The sequence below is a fragment of the Lasioglossum baleicum genome, chromosome 16, assembly GCF_051020765.1.
Source record: "Lasioglossum baleicum chromosome 16, iyLasBale1, whole genome shotgun sequence".
Classification (NCBI taxonomy): domain Eukaryota; kingdom Metazoa; phylum Arthropoda; class Insecta; order Hymenoptera; family Halictidae; genus Lasioglossum; species Lasioglossum baleicum.
This window is the reverse complement of record NC_134944.1, coordinates 7,965,221-7,989,567: the sequence shown is the minus strand read 5'-3', so window position 1 is coordinate 7,989,567 and position 24,347 is coordinate 7,965,221. Positions and strand designations below refer to the sequence as shown.

Genomic DNA, 24,347 nt, shown 5'->3' with positions numbered 1-24,347 from the left:
TTGATTAATTATATCAAAGAGCATTAAGACCAAGTACGAAGTAAATCCGACCACGAACAAAATATTCCTCATACAAACGTTGCAACCCCTTTTCACCCCCTTGGGGATTGAATTTCGAAATATCCTTTCTTATCCCTTGTATAGATCATAAGGGAAACCTCTGTGCAAAATTTCAGCTTTCTAAGTCCAAGGGTTTAGCCTGGACGTTGATAGGTGAGTCAGGACTTCGCTTTTATATATATAGATTGTTTTTTTGTGTACATCCATCACGCATAATGTATTCATACAATTATGATAATAATTGTCTACACGACTTTCATCTGTCTGGAATCCGAAGCAACGCGGATTTAGAAATCGAAGAGCAATTTCACTTTTGCGCTATATAATTTCACTTTTGCACTATATAATTTCACTTTTACACTCTGTATAATTTCACCTTTACACCTTTCAAACTGTTTAAAAATGTTCGTCAGAATTCGTTTGGATTTTTCGAAAAAATTCAAGTCGTTTGGTTCAATTTTAAAACAGCTATCCTTTTAAAGATGTCCGAATATCACTGTCGATCACTGTAGTAATGAAATATTTAAATAATTAAATATTTCGTGGCTGCTATTCATTCCCTTTGTTCCTCTCTTTTTGCACGAAGCTCCGCAGTGTAATTATTATAGCGTTCCCGGTACTGTTCGGTGAATGCTCGCGGCATTCGCCGGGCCAGGTGGGTTCCTAAGGAATTCATTCCGCGTTTCGTCGCGTCGGTACACGGAATTCAATGGATCCTATACCTCGAATCCCGACAAAGGCCGTCGCGTCTGTGATCGTACGTATATATTCCTCTGATGGCTCGCAACGTTTCATGCCGAGAATCACCGGCCGGATACGTTGCATTTGCGAGGCGCGGGCCGAATGCTCGCCGAGATACATGTCCGATCGCTATTCGGGTCCCATGCGAATTAATTTCATCGGTTCGAAAGTGATTCCCCGCGGAGAGAAATATTTGCGAACGCACACGCTGGAACACGTGTTTCTACCCGAACCGAGTATTTCGTTAATTTCTAATTTTTGACAATTTTTCGAAAGAAATTTCATGACTATTTTTTATTCAGATTTTGCACACGTGTTTTCTACTGTTTGAACTATACACCAGAATTTTTTGAGGTCGAAATACTCAAAATTGTAGGAGTTATAGTGCCTTGAAGAGGGAAGAGATTCGCTCACTCATCGCGACCCTCCCTAATTTTTGAAAATTTTTCGGAAGAAATCTGATGACTATTTTTTATTCAGATTTTGCACACATATTTCCTACTGTTTGAACTAAACAGCAGAATTTTTTGAAGACAAAATACTCAAAATTGTAGGAGTTATAGTGCCTTGAAGATGGAGGAGACTCGCTCACTCATCGCGACCCTCCTTAATTTTTGAAAATTTTTCGGAAGAAATTTCATGACTATTTTTTATTCAGGTTTTGCACACATATTTCCTACTGTTTCAACTATACAGCAGAATTTTTTGAAGTCGAAGTACTCAAAATTGTAGGAGTTATAGTGCCTTGAAGATGGAGGAGACTCGCTCACTCATCGCGTCACTTTTTTAATTTTTGAAAATTTTTCGAAAGAAATTTGACGGCTGTTTGTTAACCAAATTTTGCACACATGTTTCCTACTGTTTGTACTGTACAACCGAATTTTTTGGAGTTGGAATACTCAAAATTGTAGGAGTTATGCCTTGACGAAGGAAGACCTCATTCATTGTTCAGTAGATTAGCCCATGATGCGGATTCGGTGTCAGACACGTACCAGCACTGAAAGCCATGCAACATATGTTTAAAAAATTTATTCGTACATAAAATGAAGTGTTATTTGAAGTCGTGAAGTTTGGAGACTCACCCTGTATATCGACTGCAAGAAATAGAATTTTATTTCGGAATCGCCGGACAAGGCGTTAAATTGTTAGCGAACAACGAAGGACCTCCATGAACTTGGGGATGACCGTGCTCGAAAGGGTTGATACTGGAGTAGTTGGTACAGGGTTCGAACGCGTTCGAAACAGTGAAAAATGGCGGAACCTTGGGAAAACGGGATTACAGGAGGATCAGGTAATTTCCAGAGAGGGAATTTTTTCGTCGAAGCTCCGGAGGGGAATAGCGCAAAGAATAACGACTAGGGGGTAGGTGGTACGGATTATAGAAGCGACAAATCCCATAGGTTCGTCCCGCTATAAAACAATCGATGAGATAGTTACAGACACGGGCTTGGCCACCACTGAAACTTTGAAAGCCCACAAAGGAAACATTTAGGGGTGGCGGGCAGTGATGAACGAGCTCGCAACCCCCTTGGTACTATGGCGCACCGTGGTCTTCGCTCGGTTCCATCCACTATTACTCTTTCTCACGGCCTCGATTACTTTCCTAACTCACCCGCGAGAGACGTAACTTCGAGGAGGTCGTTTATTTAATACTTTATGCCGGGTCGTCTCGCGCGTTTCGATCCCGCCTCCTCTTAACGACGCGTGCCGATCCCATTAGCCCCTTACGGTCGTAACGGGATATCACCATTAACCTATCTGATCAAACTTCTACCAACTCATGCGTGACATTTTTCTGGTTAAAATGAGCCCGAACACGGTACAATTCCGATTACATTTAGTCCTTTAATCCACGATACGTTGGGACCTCCATTATCCGAACCGAATTCGCCATTATCTATGGAAAATATGACCTGGAGAAAAAAAAGCTTCTCCGTCACAATAATCGCCCCACTGAACCAAACATTTTCTGCCTGAAACATTTTCCTGTATTACTAAAAACAACGGAGTTATTTTCGGTATAAGTCTTACTTCCGTTGAATAGTTCGGATAATCGAGGTTCCACTATATCGTGGATTAAACGAGTAAACACGGTCTGAATTGCGTCGTGTTTGGACTCGTTTCAATCGGGAAAATGTCGCGAACGCGTCTGTGAAGTATAAACTATTGTTTGTTATACATATAATATAAATAATACAAAGATTACGATACAACGAATGGATATGTTGATTGAAGGCGTTGTCGAGGGTGAACGAGTCCCGTGTTTCCTTCTTGTTCCGTCGGTTCCGACGTGTTTCCAGTTCCGTTGGGTCCCTTTTTCGCAAACATCGGCGCGTAAACGAGCCTCGCAGGAGATCCCGTAATTTCTACGGGGGCAGGGGGTTGATTCACGGCGACAAGACGAAAGGGGAAAAATTGTAGGGAAAGCTGACGGTACTTGGTGAAACATGGCGCGAACTTCTTAATTAATCCTATTAATTAGATACACGGCGGCTGGTACGGGCGACGACGCGACGGGACGCGAGGCGTCGCGACGCTCCGACGGAACTCGTTGCAACTACATCAACTCGCGACGTGCACGGATTTGCGATGAAATTACGAAGACGGAGACCGCTTTCTTCCTCCGCTTGGAAAACGCCTGTTTAACAATGCCGGCGAATCGTCGCGTCGCGCGATAAAAACGTCTCGCTGTTCGTCAACGGCTCGTTCAACCGCCAATAGAAATGGCCGTTCTAGTCTGCCACCTCGGAAACACCGATTCCACTTGCGTGTTCCCAAAGACGCCCAACTTTAGGGGTAAGAACATCCCTGTGAAGATTCCAAACTAAATTTGCTAAACGCGAGCGTCATTCCTTCCTCTCAAAATTCTCGAGAAATTCACGACCTTTATCCTGTTGGAATTTCGTAAAAAACAATCCTACAGTAATCAATTTTAGCTCATTTTGAAGATTGAACATTCTACTTTCGCCAACCATTATTAATTTTCCTCGAAGATGTTTTTCCATGATGCGGTAGACGAGAAATTTGGGACGAGAAACTCTGTACCATTTTACCCCAAAAATGGTACAAATTCAAACCTCCGTGGAAACATTAAAAAATTTTTCCCGTGAACGAATCTTCCACAGATTGCAAGGTTAAACCTTCCTCTTTACACTGGAATCTTGAAAATTGATCTATGATTTTTTTTGGTCAAGTTATCGATGTTTGAATGAGGTGGAGGAGCAGGTGCTGTTTAAATCAGGTAGGATCGCAAGGACAAACTATGGTATATTGAATCGTTTGTAAAAACGTTAAAAAAATTTTCTCGTTCACGAATCTTCCACAGATTTAAAGATTGAAGTCTCCTCTGTATAACGAGATGTTAAAAGTTGATGTACGACTTTCTGGGACTGTTTTATAGAACAAAAATGAGGACCATGTGTGTACCTCGTATTGTTGCAAAGATGGGAGTGCAGGTTTCATTGAAAGCTCGGTAAGTCGACCAGAAAAAATCGTGAGTCAAGTTTTAAGCACTCGTTGGAAAGGGGAAGCTTCAATCTTGAAATCTGTGGAGGTTTCAGTCGCGAGAAAAATTTGCACTTCCTCGGGTGGGGTGATTAACGTGGTAATTTAAAGCAACTTTTTGCGAAAAGTTGCTTCAAATGATGTCAGGAATTTTGAGAAGATACTAAGTAAGAGGCTCTCATGAATACAAGTCGTCCGATTAGAAACGTAGCCTGCGAAAAAATGTCGTCATTTTACTTAACTTTAACCCTTCTTCAGGGTGGATTTCGAAGGCGGTGACTGGTTCGCAGCAGAATTCGGGCCCGGCGGTTCTCGCCGTGGATTCGGCGAACGGGGTTCGGGTTCGTTTCGAGTTATTGGGGAATTTCGACAGCGATCGCTCCGGCTCTGCCTTGAGGAAAAACAGACGGAAATGGGAGAACAGTAATATCTGGGTTACAGGTCGAATGAAATGTTAGCGGTGATTGGATTCTCGACGACCGAAACGGAAATTGGATGAAATACGTTAAATTGGAAGTGACGCGACAGTCGGAAATGAAAAGATCCTCGTTTCTCGTCGCCTAGAACCCGACGACGGCTGCCGCTCGACTGCATACTGCATACATACGAAGGCTCTTCGTACTTTCTCCGCTCTCTCAAAAAGATAAACAGCCGCGATAAAAAGACGCGCGTGCACGCTGAACCTATAATCGCAGAGATGCTGTCCGGCGAACGAGAGTCTCGCGCGGCTATTTCGCGAAAATGTAAACTCGAAACAATTCTCCCAGGAATTTCGCTCTGCGAGAAGAAATCGATGTTTTCCAACGGGGAAAAGTAGACATTCTCGGTCGTAAATCAATGGCGCGATACACAGACTGAACAAAACGAACTCCGCTCGTTTGCATAAATGAAATATTAATATGGTCGTCCCTGTTCATTCGGCTCCGGGCGTTCAAGAGGATTTCCCGATCGGCTCTATCGGCGGCCCTCTTCTTCCGAGGACCAGAGATTATTTGCTTTCTTCGACTGTTTCCAGTTTTTTCATGTTCCAACCGTGCACTATTTTGTGCTCGCGTATCTCGGAAATGAATATACATACAAGATCCAGGGCTTCGCACGTTCTTCTTTTAGTTGTCGAATTAATAAATCCTGTCTCACTCGTCGATGATCGTTCGCTTTTAACCCTTTGCACTCGGAGCAATTTTAACTTGAAAATTGACAAACGAACGCTGGTGTTTACGTCACGTGGTCACGTGACATTGTGACGCATGCACGACAGGGACTAGCCGCGTCACGTGACCGGGCGGAAGCGTGGGGAACAGCGTCGTGGAAGGGGAACGAGAATTGTAAACAGAATTGTTTGCAGGACATGATAACCAGCTAGGAATTTATTTCTTCAGTGGTTCTATTGTTACGGCGGCTTGAGATGAAGTTGCATCCTCCTGTGATATTCTGAAGATATCGCAGAGATCGAGAGAAGTCGTCTGTCGGATCACTATTGTGCTATCCGGACAACGAGGTTGTTGTTGACAAGAAGAAAGACGACCGATCCTCTCGAGTCGTTATTAGACATTGTCCGTTTGATAGAAAATAAAGAAGTGTTATTGTCCTGTCTTTTTATAATTGCAATGTGTTCTCCGACAAGACGGGGCCTCCGCAACACTATCACTAGGTCATTCAGAAAGTTCGTAGCCTAACAATGAAATGACATGAAATAACGAGACAGAATATATTTATTCTTCAGTAAATTCTCCCTTAAGCTGGATACATTTTTTTCCAGCGATCTTCTGATTCATTTACCCCATCTCCGAAATGATTTTCCTCTAGGGAAGGAGCCGGTTTAATCCTTTTTTATATAAATATTCAATGACTGCACGATTTCTCAAGTTTTCCATTTTTCTAACCAAAGCAAACACGTCTGCTTTAATCAGCTGCCTGAAGCAAGCTATTTGACAGATCGATTTGGAATGTAACGATGTGTTTTTGCTGCTATCAATATAATATTATTATTATTGACCTGGTGTATCAAGTTGCGAAGCATGTATCGGTACTCTTAAATTCTCGTAATCTTTTTACCGTTTGAATGTGCACTCGTTTTTATAACGAACACAGAAAATTTCTCTCAAAGGCAGAATCGCGCCGTCGAGGTGCCTCGTGAGGTTATTTAACTCGCCGACAATAATAATTGGCGTGGCGAAAAAATTGGCGAAATTAGCGCGGCGGTGGATTCGACGTCGGCATACTGCACGTCGCAGCGTAATTCAAATTTTTCCTGGCCGGCAAACAGGGTCGGCGTTGTTTTACGGTGGGAATTACAGCGACCGCGGGCCGCTCGTAACGTTTTGCGAGGACCGCAGCGAAATTAGACGAGCGGTGAGACCGGGCTGGGAAATTGGGAATTTAGCCGTATGATAAACCGGCCGATCGCCGTTGCACTCGCGCTGCACTCGCGCTGCACCGCTCTGCAGCGCGAGGGATGCAATTTTAACGTCAGCGATTATGCGTGCCGCGCGATATCATTAAAATCCATACAGCTCGCGCAGACACACGAGAAAACGATTCTTCCCCGTATTCTCGTAGATCTCTCCCTCCGTCGCTGATTTAAAACGCTGCATTTAAAACGCTTCATTACACCGCGCGCACTATGCGCGGACGGCTCCCGTGGATTATGCATCCCTCATTTGCCCCGGAATATGGCGACGATTTGAAACTGTGAAAACAGCTGCATAACTCTTCCTCCTTTTTTTTTTCCACCACCATTCCCTGCTGTGCGCGACGAATGACTCCCGTCGTATAGCACGTTTTTTTACCCCTCGTTCCGCCGCGATACTGCAACTCGAGCGACTGCAATCTCCGCGGCTATTACCCGCGCGGTGCGATGCATCGCGGTTTCGAACCCGTTCCGAACTTGTCATACCTTTGTCCGACACTTCGGTCGAGATCGCGGGAGAACTGAGAGAAGCGTCGGATGAGCGTCCATTAAGTGGTGAACTGTGATGACTGGAATCTTCGTGCGAAATAAAAATCGTTGGCGTTAATTGCGAGAACTCTGTACCCGCCTTTATGGCGAGAAATGTATTCACGCTAAATTCTTGTGATCTTTTTACCACGCTTATATTAGCTTGCTGAGTTGAGGTTGTCGTTGTATGAGTCAAATCTTGTAACCGAATTTTAAACCACTTCCCGATGAGCTACAGACTTGGAACTTTAAACATTGCTCAGAACTGGATGACAATGCAATATTGAAAAACAAATTTTAAGGAAACTGTGCGTTCAGGAGAAGAAAAATGTTAATATTAACGGTCACACTTCGTCGCGCGACGCTCGGTAGTACGTAATCGCGTTCAGCGATCCCCACTCCGCGCGTCAGCGCTCCCTACTCCACTACGCGTTCCCACTCATCCCCACTCCACTGACCCATTTCGCACCGAAGGAGCTCGGTCAGTGTGGTGTTCCGTTCGTTCAGTTTCATTCCGGACAATTTCGGACTCCATCAAGACACGTCGTATCTCGGATTCATCCCCTCATTCCATATCTTGCGTTTCTATATATATATATATCTTACTATTTCATACCAGTATTACTATATCTTGCGTTCCATTTAAAAAAGACTAAAAAATAGAAAATGAAAAAAACGTTAAAAACCACGCTTGTATTAAAATGCACTAAAAAGGAGAAAATAATTTTTTTAGGCATTAGTGACGACAAATAAAAGCGTGGAGCGCCCACGAAGATTACGTCAATGTAGTTCAGCGCTCCACGCTTTCACTTATAGTTACGAATGTCTAAAAAAATGATTTTCTCCTTTTTAGTGCATTTTAATATAAGCGTGGTTTTTTAAAAAGTTTTTTAATACATTTTTTACCCTTTACATTCATGAACAAAAATCAGGTGCAATTTGAAACAGGAAAACGAATCTCGGTAGGCGTCATATTTTCAACATGTTGAAATTATTAACGAGGGAAAATAAAGTACTTAGCTCAGGTAGACTGTAATCGACGTTTGAAAATTTTATTGCATAAAAATCCGCAGTCCGGGCATCTATAAAAAAAAGTAACGGATCAGTGAACACTGCGAGGTGAAAAATTGCAAACTGGGACCGTGTGCGAATAAATGTTGCGAATAGATTGCGGATTTTATGCATTTTCCAATTTTTGTAGACAAATGAAGAAAGTGGAATGAAATAAACTCCTACTTTTAATGGAAACAGCCATTGTATTAAATGTGCAAATAAGTTCTTTCCCTTATTTTTCCAAAAAGATTGTATTACATAAATCAGGCATAAGATTGTCTCGAAGTAATTTTGTAATAATGAAACAAGGCAGATATCTTTTAAACGATATTTATATAGATGCTCTCTCTTCCAAAGCTGGGGTTAGAGTGACTATGGTCCAGAGCTCGCCGATACAATTTATACCAAAAACGTGAGACCCAAACGGCCGTCGCTCTATCTTTGTTTACAAACCTAAGATATCGCGATGTTTACTGTAACAGGACCGGCAGATATGGGCCCTGGAATGTTTAAAACAATAGTTCTCGAAACAGTATTCATTTCCGTATCATGACGTCATATATCAACACTCGCAGATATGGTTCCTCGAATGTATATGTATACAACAGTTCTCGGAACAGTATTAATCTTTGTATCATGACGTAAAAAAGGGGAAGGAACTTATTAGCACACCTAACAGATCCAAAACAAATCAAAATTGCCCAAAATTCTGTCGAATTTTGTATTCTATCCTTTTTTGAAGATTTTCCTAAGCCATAAATGCGTAAAGATCCGCAGTGTAGTTATGAATTATATCAGATCGAGACCGAAACCGAAGTCAGAGTCGCCAGATGAGGGTAAAAAGTAAACCTCCCTGTGTCAGTAACGGATCAGTCACGTGACAGTGTGGTGGAAACGTGGGGAATAGCGTCGTGGAAGGGGAAGGTGGAGGGAAACGGGGGTTCTCTAGTGAGAAACGAACCGCGACCCGTACTCTGGAGGACAGCGATGGCAGAATGAAACGAAGAAGCGTCTACTTTCAGGGGAATGGTCCGCGATGAAATTTCGAGTCTCTGTTTGCAAGCGACGCGGCAATTAAATGCGACCCCAGTCTCCCCGTAACCGGGAGACAAAGTACGTAATTACGTTTTCATCGGTGAAAACCAACGAGTAACTACGGTCCCCGTACGGTTAACCGATGCTGGGTTTCTGCCCGTGGAATTACACTGCGCCGGACACTGAGCGACGGCTACCGGTCGCCGACCATTGGTCGTAACATTATCAAACCAACCGAGACGATCGCCAACTCGTCACGATGATTGCGTTACCCAGGACACATACCGTCTACGAAAACGTCGATCGCTCGCACCGATACGAACTATCGACTAAATCTGATAACACTACTTCGTGTGAGTGTCCAACCGAGACTGCATCCAGGTTCAGCTGTGGATGCTGAACTCGTAACGTAACTCAAAATTTTGGAAAAAATTGAGGTTGTAGAACCAATCTAGACCTATTATTTCCATTTTGGTTTGTTCGAATATCTTGCATATTGATGGAGAAATGCCCTGGCAAAGTTGCGTGCTGCAAGCTGGTATGTGCGGAGTAATAACTAGATCTTGAACTAATTTTTGTAGACTCACAACGTGACTCAAAATTTTGAAAAAAAATTGAGGTTGTAGAGCTAATGATGTAGACCCATTATTTCCATTTTGGTTTATTCGAATATCTTGCATATTGATGGAGAAATGTCCTGGGAAAGTTGGGGGTTGCAGGCTGGGATGTGCGGAGTTATAGCTAGATCTTGAAATAATTTTTGTAGACTCACAACGTGACTCAAAATTTTGGAAAAAATTGAGGTTGTAGAGCTAATGTAGACCCATTATTTCCATTTTGGTTTATTCGAATATCTTGCATATTGATGGAGAAATGTCTTGGGAAAGTTAGAGGTCGCAAGCCGGGATTTTCGGAGTAATAGCTAGATCTCGAAATAATTTTTTCAGATGTAAAACGTGACCGAAAATTTTGAAAAAAATTGAGGTTGTAGGGTCAATGTAGACCCATTATTTCCATTTTGCTTTATTCGAATATCTTGCATATTGATGGAGAAATGTCCTGGGAAAGTTGGGGGTTGCAAGCCGGGATTTTCGGAGTGATAGCTAGATCTCGAAATAATTTTTTTCAGCCTTAAAACGCGATGAAAAATTTTAAAAAACTGCAGAAAGTCTTCGCAATCTTGCAATTTCGCATTCTTTCGCCCACATTCTAAGTCTCCTTCGGCGAGACATCCCGTGGGATCGAAGGCAAACAGAACACTGCCGAGACCCATGCAAGCTCCTAGAAACCCATTGCACGGCTCAAGACGGTTTAGAGATTCCAAGCTCCGGTATCCGGCCGATATTTACTCGCGGAGTCGGAGCGGACACACAGAGTTGCTTCTTGCCGAGAGTGGATTTTCCAGTCGGGAGAGACAATCGACTAGTGCGAGAAACCCGAAGAGAAGGGCAGTACTGCGGAGGCGAGCGGTTTCTCTTCGTTCCGAAGAGAAAATCGAGTTATACGGTAATAGGTTTCCGGAGCGTATTTTGTTTTTCCGCTCGTTTGTCTTCGCCGTTCATCCCACGGCTGTCCAATGTCCGAGAGGACCGTATCGTTTCTTCCCGAAGAAGAAGAGCAGGATGTACTGGTCTCGTTCGAGGGTGCACGGAGAACACTGGTCAGCTGTGCCATCGGCTTTCCCGATTCTTCTTCGTTCCGTTTCGACATTGACGAAGCTATTTCTGCCATCCGCGGATAACCCGTGCCGCAACCAACCTCGATGAGAATCACAAGAGGATTTGCTCGGAACCACCATAAAAGTCGAATACGCGAAGCTAATCGATATGCTTTGCATTCGGCGACACGTTTCTTCTCTCATTCTTTTCCGGTTACTTCCGCAATCTGGTTATCGAGATACGGAACGCGTGTGCTCGCCCCCGAAATAAAGCCTTCAATGGCGATCGGTTAATCCGCGCTAATGCTACCCCCGTCGACTATAATCCCGGCTGAACGCTACTGCACCGCGGCTCCCAGTTTTATGCGCTCCTCGCGCGAAAGAAAACCGCCACGCTCTCGAGCGCGTTTATATTTACGAACAGCGGCGATAAAAGCTTGCTCCGAAATATCTCTGTTCATTGCAGCAGCAGTGATAGCACAATTCCATTTACTGGGATATTTATTCCTCCGAACCTCTCCGATCGATTTCGCTGGAAATGATTGTACACGCATGTTTAATCAAGTCGGCGGGTTTAACGTTAAAATCGTGATGCCTCGGGGCTCCTATCGTTGGAAGGAGACGTTCAAGGCACCGTGAAGCTCCATTGAACCATCATCGAAAAATCCGTGAAAATTCGCGTCGAGTCTAACAGAAAAATCGGCCGAAGAACGTCGACGGGAGCAAAGGAGCTCGCTGTAAAACACTCGAGCCGCGCAAAGTGCCCCGATAAGGTATCGATCAGCCTTAATGGATTCTTTTAAAATGCACCGAGCCGTCCGAGAGCACATTTTCCTACACTCCACTCGCCCGGAAAAACGGGAAGACCGCAGCAAAGTCGGGGGAACAGATTGAATATGATCTTTAACGCCTTGTCTTACGGCGACAGCGTCTGCCAACCGGTTAGACTGGCAGCAGGATCGAGTAAAATATGCGAGCTTTTAACGCGAAAGCGGCGTCAGCCAATATTTGTCTGGTTCGGCCGCGTCCTCCGTTTAATCCTTACCGAGTAAAATTAACTTTTACTCGATCCGTCCACTGTCTTGCACCGTTGTTGCATCGAACAATCTCTAATGTTCCTCAATAGCGTTTTGAGCCTGTATTACAGTCCTCAAAATTGAGAGGAGTGTCGCGAGGTTTGTCCGTACTCTATCCTTCCCCTTCCACGACGCTATTCCCCCACTTTCCGTCACGTGATGCGATGCGCGCACCCAATTGGCTGCGCCGTGACTCACGCGGTAGTGGCAGAGAGGGGGTAACTGTACTCCCCTAAATTCAATTCGATTCCCCTGGTGTCTGGTGACCCTGCCTACAAATTTCTCTGTGATCTTCTCGCGAACAATTGTTTTTAAGTCTTGCAATTTCCACAAGGGTGACGCGCGTGCTTCCACCAACCAGTCAGTCATTGAATCATTCAGTTAGTGCAATCATGGAGCTTGCGACTGCATCTCCACCGATAACAGTCAGCTGTAGAATCGAGATGCAGCCGGTGCTAAGATAAAACGCCAGACCGCAGACTTTATTGGATATTCGAGGACCCCTGAAGAGATGCAAAGTTCGCCGACCCTGAGTTTCGCGTCGGTGTACGGTTTCGAAGCTCTGGCTCCCTCGAAAGATAAATTTAGGGCAGCCCGTAGAGGTCTCGCTATCGGTTCGAACATGGGATGGACGTGTTCCACGGATGATGCAGATTACCGTAGGTTTTAGCGGGGAAGCATCGCCGGAAGAGATAATAACGGTGTGCAGCCGTTGCAGGCGATGCGGGCAGCGTTTTGCAACGATGCAGCCTCGGCTTACCGCGTCGATGCACAAGTTCGCGAGCTTTTCTTACGGATCCCACGGGGCCGTAGAACCCGCATCGTTGCCGCCAACCCCCCTTCTCTCTCTCTCGCTCCCTCTCTCTAGCGTTTGTTATTTCGCCAAGCCTACACAACTACGGGAGAACGTAATCCCCGGTGCGTGGCTGCGACATCATCCACCGCGAATTAATACGTTCAGACTCGCGGAAGTTTCGCGTGCCCGTGCCAGCGAAACTTCTTCCTTTTCTCTCTGGAACGCGACACTTTTAACGAGGAGGAAACGCGGCGTGGCACAGTTACAGCGGTGTAGATGCGATAATCTTGATTCGATGAACAACCTTTTCTACTTGTTTCTAATGTTTTTTAACCCTTCCGCAATTTATTCGAGAGCCAGCCACTGATAACGTGGAGGAAACTCGGAGTGGCACAGTTATAGTGAAGTAGATGCGGAAATCTTGATTCGATGAACAAATTTTCTACTTGTTTCCAATGTTTCTTAACCCTTCCGCAATTTATTCGAGATCCAGCCACTGTTAACGTGGAGGAAACTCGGAGTGGCACAGTTACAGTGAAGTAGATGCGAAAATCTTGAACAACTTCCTTGTTTCTAATGACTTTTTGTACGAAACTTGTGCGAAATAAGAATGTTTTAACCGGATTACAAGCTGGAGTAACATAAAAATTGACTTCCTGTTTAATCAGCGGACCTGATGCATTTATGAAGAAAATTGATAAAACAATTTCACAGGATGTTCATATATTATTCTCAACTGCGTACAATTTTTAAACAATGAAAGATCGATGAAGATAATTTTTCTTATTAGTTTTAGTCAGGTCTGTTGAGAATTATTTTGTAAATTCGATACCATGGATCCCCAGGTCGAAACTATTTTTTGAGGATTTTCTCACTGGAGTGCAACTTTTCCTATACAAGATATAAGGTAGTGCCATAATAGGCGACTATACCACATTTGGGCACTTTACCGTACACGCTGGTGGATTTCGAAGGGAATCGCTGGGAACGATCGATTGGAGAGGACGATTTAAATTGGAAATTTCTCGTGTCGTTCCCTTTAATTTCCGAAGGACCCTGATCGAACCAGTTCAGTGTCGTACGAAACGAGTACGAAGCCCACTTCCCTTAATTTCCGAGGGTGTCTAGGAATTTCGTCCGCTATCGCTTCCATTTCGACGATGAACGGGCGCGGGTAGAGCACCCGGAGGTATCTGCGTTCGACGATCCCCAAGTATAGGTGATAATAACGCCTGTACCCGGCTCTACGAACGGCCCGAGCATTCCACGATGCATTCGTATGCGCGTTTCTGAACGAACAGTATTTACCCTTAAACGTGTTCGCCGGAACGTGTACAGACGCGAGCCTCTGTATAGGCCACGTCGGTCGTTACATATGCATGAGAGCGAGAAGAGTAAGATTCCAACAGAGAAACTGGTATACAGAGGTCGAGGGAGGGAGAAAGAAGAATGGACCGCATTAAGGCCATTCTCCGCGGGCTAAACTGGCCCTGAATACGCTTTACGAATCTCCGCCAGCTTCCCGACGAGTTCTCCAGCAGGACGACGCGACGTTTCTCTAAGACACAGACGATCGGGAACGACGACGCCCACGCAGCAGCCAGCTCCACCATCTCCGGAAGGAATGCTCCCGCATCGAGAACTTCAGCCATTCTAGCCGACCTACTATCCGACAGTTTCTATGGACGGGAAATTAATCCGATAATGGCTGGGACACAAGACCTAGATCTCACCATTTTTTCAGAACTTCGGAGGATCTATACAGGAATTTTCAGCTTGGAAGATTCATCTTTGAAAATTATTTTTTAAGGACAAATGCGTGACCACAGATTGCTGAAACTTTTACCGTATTTAGATAGCACTTCGAAGAACGTGTTCAAAAATTTTCAGCTCGGAGGATTCAGTTTTCTAAAAGTTATATGACTGCTTTTAGCAGACTGTGTTATCTAGCCATTTGGCTTCGCTGGAAAAAGCGTGGATCAACAATTTTTTAAGAACAAGCACGTGAGTTGCAGATTGCTGAAACTTTTACCATATTTAGATAGCACTTTGGAGAACGTGTTAAAAAATTTTCAGCACGGAGGATTCAGTTTTTTAACAATTGTATGACTGCTTTTAGCAACCTGTGGTATTTAGACAATTTGCCTTGCTCGGTAAAGCATGGATCAACAATTTTTTCAGGAAAAACACGTGAGTGCAGATTGGCGAAAATTTTTCTACAGTTACATAACACTTCGAAGACCTTGTAGAAAAATTTCCAGCTCGGACGATTCATTTTTTCAAAAATTATATGAATCATTGTAGCAGCCTGTGGCATTTAGACATTTGCCTTGATCGATAAAGCATGGATCAACAATTTTTTAAGAACTGACACGTGAGCGCAGATTTGCGAAACTTTTGCTACGTCTAGACAAATACTTTGAACGACATGTAGAAAAATTTTCAGCTCGGTTGATTCATTTTCTAAAATTGTTTTTAGCAGTGTAAAGCGACAGCGGTCATCCAACCATTTGCCTGGCTGCAAAAAGCATGAGCTTCAACAATTTTTCGAGACCAGACGTCCGAGCGCAGATTTTTGAAACTTTTACTACATTTATCCACTACTTCGAGGGCCCTGTACAAAAATTTTCAGCTCGCAGGATTCACTTTCCAGAAAGTTGGAATAACTTCTCTTCAAAAAGACTTCTTTTTTGATCAAGACGATAATAATCGGAGAAACGCCGAAAGGACCGAGTCGAACAAAAATGTTCTCGCATAACGTAAGACTAGCACTTTACCTTCCCGGATAGTTTATTTCCATATCGGGGACGGTTCTCCCGGAAAAAATTCTGAAAAATCGTCCGGTCCCGCAGCTGTTGGAGAATTTCTGTCGGCGTCGCGACAGCTATCGAAAACGTTATTGTAACGGCGCGCGTTCGCTCGGTACACCGGCACGACGTCGTGTCAAAGATAAGCGAGAGTTATAGACGAGCATAGCCGTCGACGGTACATCGGTATAGTATCTCGGTACACCCTCCGGCACAATAAGCCTCTCTGCCGATATCGAGCGATCGTCGTGGATTAGAAAGCGGGCCGGAGGTGGCCCCGAAATGGCGGTTCGGTTTCACGAAACTACTGTCGTCTCTCCTTCTCGATGATACATCCACGATATATCGTACAGCGTATATCGAAAGTGGCTGCCACTGAGCTGAGGGACACTACTTACTGCTCCGTTCCTGGTATTATTCTTTCATCCGATCGTAAAAGTCGAAAGTCCCACGAAGAAACTCGAGACAACTTTTCCTCTCGTCCTCCTCCGGAATCATTCGGGTCGTGTGGGCTCGAAATTGGTAGTTTATCGATCTGAATTTGGATCCTCCATCTAGAATTTGGATCCTCCATCTAGAATTTGGATCCTCCATCTAGAATTTGGATCCTCCACCTAGAATTTGGATCCTCCACCTAGAATTTGGATCCTCCATCTAGAATTTTGATCCTCCAGCTAGAATTTTGATCCTCCAGCTAGAATTTGGATCCTCCACCTAGAATTTGAATCCTCCACCTAGAATTTGAATCCTCCACCTAGAATTTGGATCCTCCACCTAGAATTTGGATCCTCCACCTAGAATTTGGATCCTCCACCTAGAATTTGGATCCTCCACCTAGAATTTGGATCCTCCATCTAGAATTTGGATCCTCCATCTAGAATTTGGATCCTTCATCTAGAATTTGGATCCTCCATCTTGAATTTTGATCCTCCATCTAGAATTTGGATCCTCCATCTTGAATTTGGATCCTCCATCTTGAATTTTATGCATTTATGACGAAAATGAGCAGCTACAGTTTGACACAGTGTGACAATTGAAATTATCAATGAAGAGGAAATGCCTTTATGCATTTACCTCTATACAGGGTGTCTCACTCAACTGCGACCCCCAGAATATCCTCTTCAAATTTGAAAAAATAAATAACTTTTTATGTGTTATTTGAAAGGCATCAATATCTTTTTGGCATTGATATATTTTTTTTAATAACATATGAGCCGTTTATTTTGAAAGTGCCCCATGTCCATTTGTTAATTGGTTTTCGTTGCCTGTAGTAGCGTGTACAACTCGAAGTTATCTGTCATAAACGAGTATACGATAATATTTAATCGACATAGGTCACTTTCAAAATGAACGGCTCGTATACATACATGTTTGCTGCACATGTTTGAACATGCACCGTGAGGTGACCTTCAAATGATCTTGAACGCTGAAGATGCATGCTTTTTTTCATATTTTTCTTGGAGGAAAATTCGGTTTGAAGAAGGAAACGGTGGCTACGGCAACAGTATGTTCGCAGCGGCGGTCATTATGGCCCCACAGGCTATCGTCGGAGGAAAGCTCGTTAAAATCAAAATAGGACAGTCGTCGGATTGCCCTCGCGTTGTCGGTAGAAACAGTCCGAGAAACGATGTAGATACGACGACGTTCCCAGACGATTATTGCTAGCTGGAGAGCTCTGTAAGAAGGGGTTCGGCAGCTTATTGCTATTTTTCGTTCGACAGTATGCAATCGCGACGGTTTACAAATGGGCTTAACTCGAGGCCGGGTACAGTTTCCGGCGCTGGCGGCATTCCAGACGCCGAATCGCTGCGCCCCGAGATTAGTTTCCTAGTCCTGACGCGGAACTACAATAGAAACGGCGACATAAAGCACTGATATTATGGTGCCGGACCGTCTGAACATTATCGATCCTTTTTTCCGGTCAGGGCAATCTTTTTAAGACGCTTTTCCATTTTCGGAAAATCGATTTTGCATTTTATTCAACCCTTTGCCCGCGATAGTAATCGTTTATCGAGGGTACACTGGCTTTTCATTTCCACAAAATCGATTCTTTTCAACAATGCTTCCTAAATCGTGCTCTATAAAAATTTGTTACAACTCGTAAATCGATTTTGCATTTTATGTAACCAAATAACATCGATTTTTTTCAACAATGTTTTCTAAAACGTGCTCTTAAAGTATATACGATTCACTATTGTTCTTCATTCAGTATGGTTTCATTTACTATAGTTTTTCATTTCCCAAAAATTGATTCTTTTCAACAATGCTTCCTAAATCGTGCTCTATAAAAATTTGTACAACTCATAAAACGATTTTTTGATTTGCATTTTATTTAACTAAACAAAATCAATTTTTTTCAACGATGTTTTCTAAAACGTGCTCTATCAAAATATATACGATTCATTATTGGTTTTCATTCACTATCGGTTTCATTCGCTATGGTTTTTCATTTCCCAAAAATCGATTCTTTTCAACAATGTGTTTTAAAAACGTGCTCTATAAAAATATGTACAACTCACGTAATTGTGATTATTTCTGCGTGAAAAAAAATCACACGTGTGCTTCGAATGCCAACGAATATGTCTGCAAACTCCCAATGCTAAAGGTTCCATACTTCTCCTGAAAATAAATTGCCAAAACAGCCTTGGAATTCGGAATAATAAATGTACATCGCAACGCTTCGAATGGTTAATCACGGTCTCATTTAAAAAATTCGTGCTTCGCGAAGTTCTTTCGACAGATCACCATAATTTTTGCTGTCCCCGAGGTAATATCATATTTATGCGCACAAACAAGTTACGATTTCACGTAATTGCGACAGAGTGGGTGAAATTCGAAACAGAGTCGAGAGGTAAAAAGAGTTTCAGAACGTTTGATTTTTGTCCACTTGGAATCAATGCAATTTTTAGTGTTTTATTCATAACTGGATATTTATGCGAAATTAAGATTGTGTGAAACAGGAACTGCATTGTTTCTTAAGAATTTGAGTTGCAAATCTAGTTTGTAGAAGTTTCTGCAGTTGCCAGTTTACTCACGATCAATCCACTAACTTCAATTCTATGTTCATAAATACGATCAGTTATGTAAGTACATAATTTAACTAGTCCAACCAACTCTGTTCTTACATATACTCCTAAAAAAAAACCGCGCAAAAAAGATAATGAGAGTTTAACTGTATAAGTTCCGAGATATGTACAGTCGATCCGAAAAGTATTTTGAGTCTACATCAAATTTCTAATTCTCAAAAGATTGACGATGTTTATCCTGACATAATTTCGTAAAAAATAATCGTACAGTAATAAACTTAGGCTCATTTTGAAGCTTGCACATTCTACTTTCGCACGCCATCATTAATTTTCCTCGAAGATGTTTTTCCACGATGTGGTAGGCGAGAAACTGGGGACGAGAAATTATACCATTTTTGAGGAAAAATGGAAACCTTTATGAAAACATTAAAAAATTTTTTTCGTGAACAAATCTTCCACAGATTCCAAGACTAAACCTTCCTCTTTACAAAGAGATCTGACAAATCGATCTACGATTTTTTTTGGTCGAGTTATCGATGTTTGAACGAGGTCCTGCTTAAATTAAGTAGGATCGTAGGGACAATCTATGGTAAATTGGATCGTCTGTAGAAACGTTAATAAATTTTTCTCGGGAACGAGTCTTCCACAGATTTGAAGATTGAAGTTTCTCCTTTACAACGAGACCTTGAAAGTTGATATACGATTTTTTCCCACCTGTTTTATGTAAGAAAATCGACGACGAAGTTCGATTGCTTCGTTTCTCGAAACTGGGAGATTCAGTGTTCGAATACTTTTTGAACCCACTGTACATATAAACGTATCTTTTTTCGGACAGTGTTATTTCAAAATCTCGTGAAGAAGGAGTTGGGTGTAAGTGTAAATCGAATGTAAATCGATTATAAATCGATTCACGAGCATTACGTACTACAGATCTGCGCAATTGTGCTATTTGTCCCAACGAGAGTTCGCAAAAAATTAGAAAGGCAAATTGAAAGCAGTTTGCTGCAGTATGCATTGCGCAATGGTTAAATTTCCATTATAGGATCGACGTGAAACAATGCATTTTTCGATTTCCTTTGACGGCCTGTGCGCGCCAGCCAGGCTTTTCATTTCGATTTTACGAGTTCCTCCTGGTTTCCTTCTTAGATTCGAGTTTTTTTTCTCGTTACTTAACGATTGTTTGGAGGATCCCACGTGTCGGAGACGCGGGCGGGGATTTCCCGTAGCCACGGCTGCATCTGGACCAATTACGCGAACGGCTTAACGAAGTCGGATGCTTCCATAACGGAAGATCGCGTTAATACCGCTCGGTAATCGCGCGACCGTTAATCGCAGTTATTTTCTCTCGGGGAATATGAATATCTCGGGGACAGAGAGAGTTTTCGAGGAGTGCTTTCGAGGACGGAAGAGATTACCGGTAGACTCCTCTCGAGATTGCTTTTGAAATTACGCGAACGAAACGCGCGCGAGCTATAAAACCGCTCCTCGACGGTCAGAGTCGCCAGATCAGGGGAAAAAAGTTTCTCCCTCTCTACCGGATCAGTCACGTGACGGCGTGACGCACCACAGAGGCGGAACGCGTCACGTGGCTGGACGGGAGAGTGGGGGAACGCCGCGGTAGAAGAGGAAAGGCAGAGTGAGAGACTAGGTTCTCGTGGCTAGAGTCGCCGGATGAGGGGTTGGAGCACGAATCGAGGGGAAATACTTACCCCCCACCCTCTGCCGATTAGTCACGTGACGCGTTGTGGAAGGGGGAGGGTAGAGTGGGGCACACGTTTAAGCGACTCTGGCGAATGTTTTCTGACCAAAAACTGACCAAAAACAAAAGTACCAACTAAACTCGATTGCTGCAATAATCGAACACGTCTTTCTAGATTCTTACGCGAAGAATCTGAACGACGAGCTCAGTCGAGCCTTCGTCCCGCTTTCCAATGACCGAACAATGCATGAATATTCGCGGAACCGGAAGTGTCTGCATAAATCTCGCGATTAGCGTCGCGAACGAGTGCTTCGAGGCTCGAACTGGGTCGTCCGAGGGGTCGTGGCGGCTCCTCTCCCGGTATTTATCGCGGTGATTTATTTAAATTGACCGAAACGACGGAGCTTCCGGTTCGAGTGGACTCCAACTGAGAACGGCGGCTGCTGCTTTAACCCTTCCGCAATTTATTCCACGGCTATAACGCAAGCTGGGCCCGCAACACTAATCTTGCCCAGGTTTATTGAGCCACTGTTAACGCGGAGGAAACTCCGAAGTGGCACAGTTTTGGCGGAGTAGATAGCAAGATCTTGATTCGATGAACCATTTTCTTCATTCTAATGATTTCTGTATGGAACTTTAACCGGAGGCTCGTGACACTTAACTGCGGGTCTTTGTGCAGAATAAAAATGTTTCAACCGGATTGCAACAAACTGGAGCAACATGAACATTGATTTCCTTCCTGTTGGATTAGAAGACTGCGGATTCGAAGCATTCGTGGAGAAAATTGGCATAATTGAACAAAAGCGAAGAAATTAAAACAATATACATATTATTTTCAACTCGATACAATTTTTAAATAATGAAAAATACGTTGATTTCCTTCCTGTTGGATTAGGGGACTGCGGATTCGAAGCATTCGTGGAGAAAATTGGTAAAATTGAACAAAAGCGAAAAGATTAAAACATTGTATTATTTTCAACCGCGTACAATTTTTAAGTAATGAAAAATATTTGTATTCGGCTCCTATTTCTGGCAATCAATTAGGAACATTTTTATTTTGCATAAAAATACCCAGTCTATTAGTTTAAATATTTTATAATAATGCTACATGGATTATATTAGGTTGGGGAAAAAGAAATCCATCATTTCTCCGGTTGAGATAACGTAAAAATAATGGATTTCTTTTTTCCCAATCTAATATATTAATTGACGATCGTTGAACGTGTTAATGTAGAACCTCGATTATCCGATCGGAACTGTGGGAAATTTTTTGTTGTTTTTTAGTGTTGCTGGGATTCTTCTATACCTCATTGCGAGCAATTTGAGCACCCTTAGAAATAACTGATACACACATGTCCCCTTATAAAAATGACAAGATTGATTTTATTTAGACTTTGTGCGGCTCCTACTATAATATTTCCTCCACTAAAGATATGTATACAGTAAAGTCTTACAAAATCATTTTCATTATTCCAATTATTGCAAAATAATAAATCTGGAACTTCTGACCGGTGGAGCTAGGTTTAGTGTTAAGTGGAAAACGTAGGGGGGTTAAAATCTCCATCGGTTTAACACGATGCGAAAGGGGTCGAAAGGGAAGGTGCAGTTGTCGGACGAGAGGATGCTTGTGGATTTACGGTGGTCGGGATGCGTGCACGACTCGAATCCTCCATTATGGCGCTTGTCCACGTATCGAATTTATGGTAAACACCGACAATGAAAATGGAACTCGATTTCCGGACGGCGCGTGCCATTCGCGGGCGTCAGGTGCGAAATGGCTCGAGCAAATGGCCGGCGATACGTTCAGGCATAACGTGCTCCACGTTGTTTCTATTCGCTATGCATATACATACGATAAAAACAACGGCCATCTTTCCGCGACCGAAATACGGTTTCCTGTACGACTGGCCTAACCTGTCTCGTCGATCCTAAGCGACTCAAAGTGCACCGGTTGTCGAGGCGTCATAAGCTCGCAACCGTTGACATTATCGCTGTCAGCTGATTACCGATGCGCATGTATAACACGCCGGTGACAGGGGTCAATGAACAACGTCCCCGAATTCGCTATAAAACGGGTTTATTCTTGGCAAGTTTAGAGCTATCCTTGGTACACCCGACTCTTTGGTTTTTATCACATTTTACTGCAACCGTTATACTGCCGTACTATTTTTGTTTGAATGTAATTGTAACGTAATCGACGATTTTCTAAAAATTGCACATTTTATATTTATCCACGTGTGACGACACGTAAACATTTTTTATCGGTGAGTTAGCGATAGGATGCGATCGCATGGAATCCAAGCTCTAAAATAAGCCTAAGTTTATCACCATACGATTTTTTTTCACGAAATTATAGCTGCTCAAACATTTTCTAAAAATTGCTAATTTCGTGTATCTATATATCCACATGTTACAAGAATGAAAAATTTTTTATGGACACGTCAGTGATAACGTGTAACAGTGGAAGCTCCAAGCTCTAAAATAAGCCTAAGTTTATCATCATACGATTTTTTTTCACGAAATTATAACTGCTCAAACATTTTCTAAAAAACGTGGTAAAATTGCTAACTTGTGTGTCCATATATCCACATGTTACAAGAATGAAAAATTTTTTATGGACACGTCAGTGATAACGTGTAACAGCGGAAGCTCCAAGCTTCAAAATAAGCCCAAGTTTACGACCGTACGATTTTTTTCCTGGAAGTTATGACTGTTCAAATATCGGACACTGTTCGACTATTTTTTGGAATCGAGTTCGACGATATTTAACCTGTCATACTTTCGTGAAAAATTAGCGTACAGCAATAAACTTGGACTCATTTCAAAGCTTGAAGACTCTACTTTGACACGCCATTGTTCATTTTCCTCTAACATACTTTTGCATGATGTAGTAGATGAGAAACTGGGGACCCATTTTACCTCCAAAATGGTATGAATTGAAACCTTTGTATGAGAACGTTAAAAAATGGTTCTCGAGAACGAGTCTTCCGCAAATTTCAAGATTGAAGTCTGCAGTTTGCGACGAGGCCTTGAAAATCGATGTACGATCTTTTTTCACGAAATTGTAACTACTCAAGCTTCATCAAACATTTTTCCATCACAAATTTATAGTGCAATAAACTTGCGCTAATTTGGGAAGAAGCGACGACGGCACAGGATTTGATTTCTGGATGCAGTCGAGGATCGAAGGAGAGAACGACCTGGTATAGTTGTCAGCGCGGAAATGGTCGGTTGACTCGCGTAAAATAGTCGAAGGTTGCGAGACCTAAAGAGGAAGCTCGAGGGAAATCCGACGGTAATGGCGAGGAGGAAATTGCGAGGACAAGGTTCGCGAGAAATCGCGTCTCGCCCAGGGGAAAATTATTCGAATCGTTTTTTCCTCGAGTGTCTCCGATCGAGCGTGATACAGAGAGCAGCCGACGTTACCTGCCACGGTTATCTTCACGCTTGGATGGAGCCGTTGTTTTTACGAGTTTTCCTATAACAATTTTTCGGGGAACAAGCTGCAATAGCGCACCCGGCACTTGGATAAGCTCGTTCGAGCGTTCACCGACAGCTTAGATAAAGATACCGGGGGTTAAGTAGACGCGGTATTCATCGATAAGAAGTCAACTTATCAGCAGGATAACTCTATCATGCTGTAGCGTGGAAAAAACGAGCAACTATGATTCAAACTGTGTCCTGTTTCAGTCGAAAAAGCCTGAAAAATATGCTTCCTTGGAGGAGGTGATTCCTGAGGTAATTTGAAGTAACTTTTTCCTTTGCGAAAATCTTCTACGAGGCTTCGTTAAGGAGTTATCAACGAAAAACTTGGACCAATCGGAGCGCGGTCCTCCCCCCTGTCGCTTGACCACTCCCACTACCAGTGCACCAGTTCCCCCACTACTAATTATTTCATACTGCCCCCACCGTGCTCTGTCTCGCGTGACTGCAAGGATACAACACTCCTATTCTC

At 43.1% G+C, this 24,347-nt stretch overlaps 1 protein-coding gene and 1 long non-coding RNA gene across 2 annotated transcripts in view; both read left to right on the top strand.

The window, feature by feature from the left end:
• Dnr1 (E3 ubiquitin-protein ligase defense repressor 1) overlaps positions 1–24,347 on the top strand; it is a 109,533-nt gene that overhangs the window by 11,123 nt on the left and 74,063 nt on the right. The window lies entirely within an intron of this gene.
• On the top strand, positions 246–24,032 carry LOC143217018 (uncharacterized). Its single transcript, XR_013010703.1, has 2 exons — positions 246–9,950; positions 10,135–24,032. It is a non-coding gene; the product is annotated as an uncharacterized LOC143217018 (long non-coding RNA).